Here is a 10,892-nt window from a genome sequence, read left to right as displayed (position 1 = left end):
TCTTCTCCACCGTAAGTATGCGGCCCCAACATGAGGTCTGCCATCTTGTCAGCACTCTTACTGGTCCTCTCATTCAATGGCGAGCCCGCATTTCCTCCCTTCCTCGACGTTGCTTTTCGCATCCTTTAACGACTCATTATTTTTCCTTTTTATTTTCGCCCTTCTTTCCTTCTTCAATTTTTTTTATTTTATAGAAAAACCAAAAATTCTTCCTTCAAAGAAAAACTTTCACTAAGTTTCTTTAAAACTTCTTTCTCTTCTTTTTTGTATTCCTCCAGAATTTCCCTGGGACCGGACTTCTGTCTTTTTACCACATTCTAGGCGGGAGCCTCCCGATGTGGGACATCTCACCTACATCGCGCCCTGGGTTCGGGCCTGCCGGCTCGACCTCCGTTTGGCTCCGCCCCCACTGCTCTGACCTCCGCGCGCGCTGGGCCCGCCACCCCAGCACCAGCTGCCCGACACCCGCGCAGAGTTCCTCGCCGGTTTACAAACCGGCCCGTGGGCTCCTCTCGATGCGGCCGACCCGCTCGCAAACGCCACCGGAAGCAGGTTGGTCTGTCATGACCAACATCTGTCTGTAATACTACAACCTGTGTGAAAGTTCAGCAATGTAACTAGATGAGTTAGAAACTTAAAATGATTCAGTTTTAATTTTGGCAGGCTGATATAAAATTGAGTGGTGAGTCAATCTCTTTGAAGCTGTTTCACAGCACTTGCCTAACTTTAATTCACTACATAAATTACACCACCTAAATGTTAATTGTGTGTAATAAATGGCCTGTAAGTTAACTCCCATTATGTTTTAAAATATATCTTCAGAAATGATTCAGTGTGAATAAGGCTACAAAGTACATTGCAAATCGATATCTTTAAGAAAACATGCCAGTGCGAATGCTAAATTTCTTTAATATCAGTTTTAGTTCGCGAAACAATTAATTAAACATACACTTAATTCAATTCAATAAAAATGCCCTGTATAACAGTGCACTCCAGAGCCAAGCCATTCAGGAGTGAAATCAGGGGACACATTTTCTAAAAATAGATATTGGAAGCTTAACTCCAAAAGGCTATGGAGTTTAGGTCCATTGACATTTTGAACAATGAGATCAACATATTTTTTTTTAGCAAGGGTGTTAAGATATACTTTAAAACAGTTAAATGCAGCTGAGGTACAAATCAGCCATGATCTAATTTAGGGTTTTTCAAACTCAGGTTTGGGTGTCGGGAGGATTGGGAGGAGATTGGTGTTCCCGATCACGGTTCAGCACCCAACAGCCACAACCCGCTTTTCAGAATGCCGGCCCCTAGCACCCTTTAAATGCGAACTCAGGAGTCTTCCGGCCTGAAGTGGTGGCACAAACAGGTCACCCTGTAGGTCTGTGCTTTGGGCACAATATCATGGAGAGATTTCTCCATTTTGTAGCTGCCAGCAAGCAAGCAACAGGACTGTTTGAAGAACTGATGATGGACCATTTTGTGATAAGAAAGAGAGAGTCACAGACACAAACAGGTGAGGATCTCACAATTGAGTCTGTTGGAGAGAGCTTCTCAGCAGAGTCCATGGGACAGAGCAGTGCTGGTGTGAGCTGTATCCAGAGCTTTAGGGCCTCTTGTAATAACTTGCTAAGAAGAAAATCAACTCGGGAAGAAAGCAATATAAAGATGATTTCTTGAGGTATAGCTTTGTTAATTGCGCCAATACAAATCAGGATGCAAAGCCCATGTGTGTTATATGGAGGGAAGTACTGTCAAATGAAAGATAAAAACCCTCAAATCTTCAAAGGCTTTTGAAGATTAAGCATGCCAGGTTCAAGGACAAACCTCTTAATTTGTTTTTGAAGGATGCAGCGAGAACTTAAATCGTCAGCTGAAGTCCTTAGTAAAAATGTAACATTGAATAACAAAGCAAATGAGATTGTGAGGACCATGCAGATTCAGCTGTCGCATTAAAGGTAAGCAAAAATAGTGTGTCATGTAGGTTAGTCGGCGTGGGTTGCGAAGGTTGGCCTGTGTGGGTCGCGAAGGTCAGCCATCATGGGTCCCAAAGGTCGTCCAGCGTGGGTCCTGAAGGTTGGCTGGCATGGGTCGCAAAGGTCTGCTGGCATGGGTCCCAAAGGTTGGCCAGTTTGTAAAGGTGAGTCCCAGGAAAAAATGTTTGAACTGATCTAATTAAATAGCCAAGAAGGCATGCAAAGCTAACTTGGCTGCTTCTTTTCTTATGCTCCTTTTGATTCTTTTGATCATTTGTCTGTGATAAAGTCGATTTATGTACAGAGTAAAGTGTAACTAATTGCTTGACCGAGAAGCCTCGCTAAGGAATTGCAGGACTCTGTTGATCTGAACCCGAGGAAGCAGTCAATGCCTTCAGTAGAAAAGGTGGCAGAAAAGCGGTGTGGGGGATGGGGGTGGGGAGGTGATAGGCTGAGGGGAGAAAATGCATCGGGAATGAAGCACAAACCAATAGGTTTAGATAGAATATGGGAGAATTTTAGCTAAGGTTCAATCACTGTGCTGCAGGTGAGTGAAAGAACACCCACTGTCAACAGTAATACAGTACTGATTTTAACAATGGTCTGATTCACTGAGTGTGGTATTACAGAAAAGGAGGTCTTGTGGTGCAGTGGGTAGCACCCCTACCTCTGGGCCAGAAACTCCAGCTTCAAGTCCTACTTCAGGAAGGTGCTTTCTTAAGTGGCCAAATGGATTGATTATAAGCCTGTAATTCCCCTCAGTACGCCTGATTACAAGCCTTAAGAGCGGGAGAGTTTCCTGGTCGGCCATACCGCAGAAGGCAACGGCAAACTGCTGCTGCACTTTGTCAAGTATAATCATGGGCCAATGCAATAGAAATCCATGGTCACCAATGCCCTTTTAGGGCATGATATCTGAGCGAGGAGGAGGATTATGGGCAGATGATCCAACAGCAGTCAGCACCTCGATAAAGGGCAGCACGGTAGCATGGTGGTTAGCATCAATGCTTCACAGCTCCAGGGTCCCAGGTTCGATTCCCGGCTGGGTCACTGTCTGTGCGGAGTCTGCACGTCCTCCCCGTGTGTGCGTAGGTTTCCTCCGGGTGCTCCGGTTTCCTCCCACAGTCCAAAGATGTGCGGGTTAGGTGGATTGGCCAGGCTAAATTGCCCTTAGTGTCCTAAAAAAAATAATGTTAATGGGGGTTGTTGCGTTACTGGTATAGGGTGGCTACGTGGGCTTGAGTAGGGTGATCATTGCTCGGCACAACATTGAGGGACGAAGGGCCTGTTCTGTGCTGTACTGTTCTAAAAAAAAGGCACGAGTAGAAGGCTCACAGTGGTCAAGCAATTGTAGATTTAGTTGCAGCTTTTCAGTGAATTCTTTTGCTGCTTCAGCACCACACTGCAGAACAACATGTCAGATTTTTATAGAATCTTGAACCAACACCCACACGCACCCATTCCTTTATCTTACAAGGCAAGAATACTTGTTTTTAAATTTGTTGTTATTAGTTTAGTATACTGGAACCCTGAAAATTAAATTGCTATTGATTGCTGAGGGTAGGTCTAGAATTTAATGACCATGAAATTAGGAATTGAATTATACTGTTTATACCTGGGCGCAAATTAATTTACCAGACAAACCATTTCGGTATTACCACAAGCTTTGATCAGTGCATCCAAATTAGTAATGCTTCCAATCCACCAATGATTTAGCAATGTTAAACATTCAGGCTTAGCAATGCCATGTCAATCATAGATTATTTACTTTTATTCAGTCTTGACAGGAAGACAGATGGCAGTTTCTAGTCTGCACATTTTTTTGTGTATATAATTGCTAAATGTTCTTGTAAATTTTAGAGGACAACAGCTCTGATCAGAAATTTAAATCTTGGCCTAGTTTTTGATGAGAAATGCTGACAAATGAATTATCTGCAAAACATTGACAGCTGGCATGTGTGCTTGGGAGTACCACTGCGTTTGTACAACCAGACTACTTGAGTTTTCAATTTACAGACATTGCTTCCTCTATCCCTTGTCCATTCATAATGTAATATTATAGATTGTACTAACATATGCTCGGACTTAAATTTGTGCATCATTTCACTATATGAGCTCGGTTTCCTCAGGGTGGAGGTGGCCTCAACAATAGCTGGAAGGCCGGGCAACACTATCTTGGCCTCCTGGTGAGCTATGGCTAGATTTTCTGTCCCTCTTGCAGCCACCCATAAAAAGGCTGGCAACTATTCACTGGCACTGCACCCAGCTGATAAACAGCTTCCCTTGCTGTGAGGTAAATGGGGTTGGGGATCACTGGAGCTGTCAGGCAGGCCCTGGCAAGGAGAAAGCAGGAGTGTTTGGTGAGTGAAGGCATGGGGAGGCTGTTGTTGCCACGGGGATTATCATTGTCACCAGGGTGCCCCTCCGGGGCCATAGAGAGATCACTCAAATCAGACCCGTTTTCACTAGAATTTAGAAGCTTAAGGGGTGATCTGATCGAAGTATTCAAGACATTAACAGAGAAAGACAGGGTGAATAAAGATAAATTGGAGATTCTAAAACTAAGGGGCATAATCTTAAAATTAGGGAGAGACCGTTCTGGAGAGATGTTAGAAAGGACTTGTTCATTCAAAGGGTGGGAGAGGTTTGAAGCTTTGTCGTCTTTGTCGACAGGAATAGTGCCGGAAGACTGGAGGATAGCAAATGTTGTCCCCTTGTTCAAGAAGGGGAGTAGAGACAACCCTGGTAATTATAGACCTGTGAGCCTTACTTCGGTTGTGGGTAAAATGTTGGAAAAGGTTATAAGAGATAGGGTTTATAATCATCTTGAAAAGAACAAGTTGATTAGCGATAGTCAACACGGTTTTGTGAAGGGTAGGTCATGCCTCACAAACCTTATTGAGTTTGTTGAGAAGGTGACTAAACAGGTGGATCAGGGTAAAGCTGTTGATGTGGTGTATATGGATTTCAGTAAGGTGTTTGATAAGGTTCCCCACGGTAGGCTATTGCAGAAAATAAGGAAGTATGGAATTGAAGGTGATTTAGCGGTTTGGATCAGTAATTGGCTAGCTGAAAGAAGACAGAGGGTGGTGGTTGATGGCAAATGTTCATCCTGGAGTTCAGTTACTAGTGGTGTACCGCAAGGATCTGTTTTGGGGCCACTGCTGTTTGTCATTTTTATAAATGACCTGGAAGAGGGTGTAGAAGGATGGGTTAGTAAATTTGCAGATGACACGAAGGTCGGTGGAGTTGTGGATAGTGCTGAAGGATGTTATAGGATACAGAGGGACATAGATAAGCTGCAGAGCTGGGCTGAGAGGTGGCAGATGGAGTTTAATGCGGAAAAGTGTGAGGTGGTTCACTTTGGAAGGAGTAACAGGAATGCAGAGTACTGGGCTAATGGCAAGATTCTTGGTAGTGTAGATGAACAGAGAGATCTCGACATCCAGGTACATAAATCCCTGAAAGTTGCCACCCAGGTTAATAGGGCTGTTAAGAAGGCATATGGTGTGCTAGCCTTTATAAGCAGGGGGATTGAGTTTCGGAACCACAAGGTCATGCTGCAGCTGTACATAACTCTGGTGCGGCCGCTCCTGGAGTACTGCGTGCAGTTCTGGTCACCACATTATAGGAAGGATGTGGAAGCTTTGGAAAGGGTTCAGAGGAGATTTACTAGGATGTTGCCTGGTATGGAGGGAAGGTCTTACGAGGAAAGGCTCAGGGAATTGAGGTTGTTTTCGTTAGAGAGGAGAAGGCTGAGAGGTGACTTAATAGAGACATATAAGATAGTCAGAGGGTTAGATAGGGTGGACAGTGAGAGTCTTTTTCCTCGGATGGTGATGACCAACACGAGGGGACATAGCTTTAAATTGAGGGGTGATAGATATAGGACAGATATCAGACGCAGTTTCTTTACTCAGAGAGTAGTAGGGGTGTGGAATGCCCTGCCTGCAATAGTAGTAGACTCGCCAACTTTAAGGGCATTTAAGTGGTCACTGGATAGACATATGGATGAAAATGGAATAGTGTAGGTCAGATAAGCTTCAGATGGTTTCACAGGTCGGCGCAACATCGAGGGCCGAAGGGCCCGTACTGCGCTGTAGTGTTCTATGTTCTATGTTCTATGTTCTACAAACAGCAGTTGAAGTTAGATCAGTTGTTAATTTTAAATCTGAAATAGTTAGGTTTTTACTGAGCAAAGATATTAAGGGATATGGGCCCAAGGCAGGTAAATGGAATTAGGTCACAAGGCAGCCATGATCTCATTGAATGGCAGGCCATGCTTGAGGGGCTGAATGGCCTACTCCTGTTCCCATGTTCCTAGGAGTCTGTGATAAGGAGGGCCCCTCCGAGCCCACAGTGCTAGCAGCAGCAAGAAGGTCTCTTTAATTGGACACATCTGTGGGCACACGACCTCTGAGTGGGAGTGGCCTGCTCTACTTTACCTGCCACTGGCAGAATGCCACGGTAGCGGGAAGTCGATGGGCACACCAAGCCTCTCTGTCCTCCCTGCAGATTCTTTTACCCCTCCCCACCTCCCATCTTGACCCTGCAGTCCCCATGAATTCAGCCCTATGACACGGTTGAGTGTAGAATGAGCAGAAATTGTGCTCAAACACTGCAATGTTATTCTCCATCGGTCACTTATCATTAAATCCTGATTACATTCACAATCCTTCACCTCTTGGAAATTTCTTACCAAGCTGCTCAATCCAGGCCTGTTGTTTCAGCTTCCAGGAGTTTAACTCAGTACTTTTGTTTACAGATCTTGCTTTCCATTGCTATTTGCTGTGCAGTTATTTCTCACCTGTTTTAAGGTAAGCTGCAGGCAATTTCCTTTACAGAATTCCTGGAGACTAAGGATCCTGTTTCACTATCAGTGTCTTACGGTGGGCAAGGAGAAAGAGTCAGTGTCTCACAATTAACACATACTCCTTGGAACCTGATCTGTTGATTATTGGAGCCATGTGACATGGATGTGCTCGATCAGATGAACAACAACATATGCAGAACTTTTGCTGGTAAATCCTGACCAAGCAAACACGCAGTATGAAGCACTGACTACACGGGGAAAATATGAATGGATGACAGATAACTTAGTGCTTGAGAATGTTTCAATCCACTGAAAAACATTCTGTTCTGAGCTGCTTTAGAAACAGGGTGACGAAGGCTCTGGACTTAGAAAAGCCATTCATTGTTGTAGGAGCTGAGAGGTGACTAAGGGTATGAGGAGCACATCATCAAGTCAAGCCAGTGAAATAGTAGATTGTGCAGGCTGGAGGAAGGGGAAGTGAAAAAGGCTGCAGTAATAAAGACCACAAGTTATGAAGGTAGGCCAAACTAAATCTTCCTGAGGGAAACAGGAATGGCAATGAGTGCTGTGAGAGACACCCACAGCTTGGCACACTTCTGTGCTTTTGGGATTGGGTCTGGCGCAGACCCAATGTATGCTTCAAAGCAAAGCTAGCCAATGTTCAAAGTCTTTTTTGGCATTGTCTGCTTGAGGATGCAGCTACAGGCGAGCCGGCTTGATGCGGAGGTTCATCTCTGAAAAACCTCTGTGTAATAAGTCGATGCACTATCAATTACGACGAGACGACAGTAGACTGTAATCGAGGCTTTATTACACAGAGATGTGTGGCCTCCTACAGCAGCAGACGAAATGGCTGCTGTTCGGAGAGCACACACATTTATACTCCGTCTAGTAGGCGGAGCCAGCAGGCAGGGATCTACCCCCGTACCTTTAGGACAGGGGTCTTACTGTAAAACCCATATATACAATATAATACAACAGTGGTGGCTACCACAGTTACCAAAAGATAGGACCAATATGGGGCAGAAGTTTCCCAAAATCTGGCAGAATGTCAGGATCAGACTGAAAACCGGCATGTATCTCTCCAGATGCACAGCTGAGGTTTCACTCCAGATTTTCAGGCATTCTGTGCACAGAGAATCCGAGGACATCACTCTGGCAACACCAGCCCCACAGATATTGGGTGCCATCTTTAAAGGGTGCCCAGATTTGCGCGAAAAATAAATTTCCCCCACGACCACGGTGGGTCCTCCCACAAGCATCAGCGAAAGCCCCTCCACTGCTCAAGCATCAGGGCAACCCCCTCCACACAATAGAGCTCAACCAGAGTGCCGCCCCTGACAGTGATACCCTGACACTGTTAGGGGGTGTCCCTCACCACACGGGGCTATCCCGCACCACACGGGGCTATATTTATCTGTGTACCCCTAGCATGGTCACCATGACTCTTCATGGTGACCATGTGGTTCCTATCCTGTTCAGGAACCACATAAAGGCTATCTTTAAGGATCACACCGTCAGTGCTTCCGGTGGCGGCAATGAGGAGCTAAGCCGCACATTCGGCAGCTCCCGCTGAAAACGGACTTTGGGGCTCTTTTCAGGGCCCCCAACGGAGCTGTGTCGGCAAATCCCGACGTGGGAAGTGGACAGGAGTCGACCCCAATGGTCCTATGGTCCGGACCAGGAGTGGGGTAAGGAGAAAACCGGAGAAAGCACCCCTGAAAAAGCGGGGGAAGGAAGACAAAATGGCGGCCGGCGGAGGCCTTGAGGAGCTGAGGCAGTGGGCTCAGGAGCAGCAGGCGACTCTGCTGCGCTGCTTCCAGGAGCTTAAGTTGGAGCTGCTGGAGTCGCTGAAGGTAACCAACAGGGAGCTGATGGAGACCCAGACAGCCCAGGGGGCTGCGATCCGGGAGCTGCAGCAGCAGTCCTCCGAAAGGGAGGATGAGGTTGTGGCCGTGGCGGGGAAGGTGGAGATGCACGAGGCGCTCCATAAAAGATGGCAGGAGCGGTTCGAGGAGCTGGACAACCGGTCGAGGAGGAAGAATTTGCGGATCCTGGGCCTCACGGAGGGGCTGGAGGGGTCGGACCTAGCGGCCTATGTGGCGGTTATGTTAAACTCGCTGATGGGGGCTGGGTACTTCCAGGGGCCCCTGGAGTTAGAGGGGGCCCACAGAATTCTGGCTAGGAGGCCCAAGCCGAACGAGCCGCCGCGGGCGGTGTTGGTGAGGTTTCATCGGTTCGTGGATCGTGAGTGTGTGCTCCGGTGGGCCAAGAAGGAGCGGAGCAGCAAGTGGGAGAACACGGAGGTGCGGATCTTCCAGGACTGGAGTGCGGAGGTGGCGAGGCGGAGGGCCGGGTTTAACCGGACGAAGGTGGTGCTCCATAGACGGAGTGTGAAGTTCGGCATGTTGCAGCCGGCGCATCTGTGGGTCACCTATAAGGATCGGCACCATTATTTTGAGTCCCCGGAGGAGACGTGGGCCTTTGTGCAGGCCGAGAAATTGGACTCAAACTGATGGTCTAAAGATGGGGGATGCTGTATAATACTGTATTTGTATTTGCTTGGTTTATTGTAAGATGTGGGTTGGCCTTAGGGTGGGTGGGGTGATGTCGATTTGTCTTTTCTATATGGGTTTTTCTGTAGGGGTCTGGTGGACGGGATCGGGCAGGGGGGTAAACAGGGAGTTCGGGGAGCTGGTGGGGGGGGACTGACAATGGGAGTAGCCCTGGAGGAGGCGGGGCCGGGCAGGGTGAAAGCGCGGGCTTTCTGCGGGTTTCCCGCGCTGGAAGATGGTGGGGGCGGGGTCGGGGCTGAGAAGCGCGGTTCATTGCTGGCTGTTTTCTTTTCCCGCGCAAGAGCGGGGGGAGTGGGGGGGGGGGGGGTGGGAGGGCACGATGGAGGAGGGGTAATCCCACGTGGGGAGGAGTCGAGGGGCGGGAGTCGCCGGGGTCAGCAGAAGTTAGCTGGCTCGCGGGAGTGCTATGGAGGGAGGGGCGCAGCGAGGATGTGTCCTAGCCTGGGGGGTGGGGGGGGGGAGTGGGGGTACGGGTTTGCTGCTGAAATGGTCAGGAAGGAGCTGGAGGACGCTGGGGGTGCTGGAGGGGGGGGAGTTGCCGCCGTGGGAAACTGGCAGAGCGGGGGACGCTGGCCGGTGGTGGGCAAGGGATGGGGTATGGCTAATCGGCAGCGGAGGGGGGCAGGGAGCCCTCTGATCCGGCTGATAACCTGGAATGTGAGGGGGCTGAATGGGCCGGTCAAACGAGCCCGGGTATTTGCGCACCTGAAGGGGCTGAAGGCGGATGTGGCCATGCTCCAGGAGACACACCTGAGAGTGGTGGACCAGGTTCAGCTGAGGAAGGGATGTGTGACAGGAGTATCACGGGATTTGTGTGGGCGCATGGGACTCCGAGGGTTAGAAGAGTGTTCCTGGAACATGGCAGGGATAGGGGGGGGCTAGCGTTGCCCAACCTCTGTGGGTACTACTGGGCTGCCAACGCAGCGATGGTGCGTAAGTGGGTAATGGACGAGGAGGGGGCAGCATGGAAGAGGATGGAGGCGGCGTCTTGTGTGGGCACAAGCTTGGAGGCGCTAGTAACGGCGCCGTTGCCGCTCCCTCCAACGAGGTATACCACGAGCCCGGTGGTGGCGGCTACCCTCAAAATTTGGGGGCAATGGAGACGGCACAGGGGAGAAATGGGGGGCTCGATGGAGGCCCCGATACGGGGGAACCATCGGTTTGTCCCAGGGAGCATTGATGGCGGATTTCTGGGCTGGCACAGGGTAGGGGTTAGGAGGTTGAGGGACCTGTTTGTGGAGGGGAGGTTCGCGAGCTTGGGGGAGTTAGAGGGGAAGTTTGGGCTCCCCCCCGGGAACATGTTTAGGTACATGCAGGTTAGGGCGTTTGCCAGGCGGCAGATAGAGGGGTTCCCCTTGTTGCCCCCACGTGGGGTACGGGACAGGGTGCTCTCGGGGGTGTGGGTTGGAGGAGGGAGGATTTCGGACATATACCGGGTAATGCAAGAGGTAGACGAGGCCTCGGTGGAGGAACTGAAGGGTAAATGGGAAGAGGAGCTGGGTGAGGAGATTGGGGAGGGGACGTGGGCGG

At 49.1% G+C, this 10,892-nt stretch overlaps 1 protein-coding gene across 1 annotated transcript in view; it reads left to right on the top strand.

Annotated features, from left to right (window-relative positions):
• The first annotated feature begins 529 nt into the window (after positions 1–529).
• LOC119973668 (uncharacterized protein K02A2.6-like) overlaps positions 530–10,892 on the top strand; it is a 56,025-nt gene continuing 45,662 nt past the window's right edge. Inside the window, exon 1 of the mRNA XM_038812053.1 lies at positions 530–552. The gene's annotated coding sequence lies outside the window, so the exon portion shown is untranslated. The remainder of the gene's footprint in view (positions 553–10,892) is intronic.

Source organism: Scyliorhinus canicula, chromosome 11 (genome assembly GCF_902713615.1).
Source record: "Scyliorhinus canicula chromosome 11, sScyCan1.1, whole genome shotgun sequence".
Taxonomy (NCBI): domain Eukaryota; kingdom Metazoa; phylum Chordata; class Chondrichthyes; order Carcharhiniformes; family Scyliorhinidae; genus Scyliorhinus; species Scyliorhinus canicula.
The sequence above is the reverse complement of the archived record's forward strand: the minus strand, read 5'-3'. Positions and strand labels throughout refer to the sequence as shown.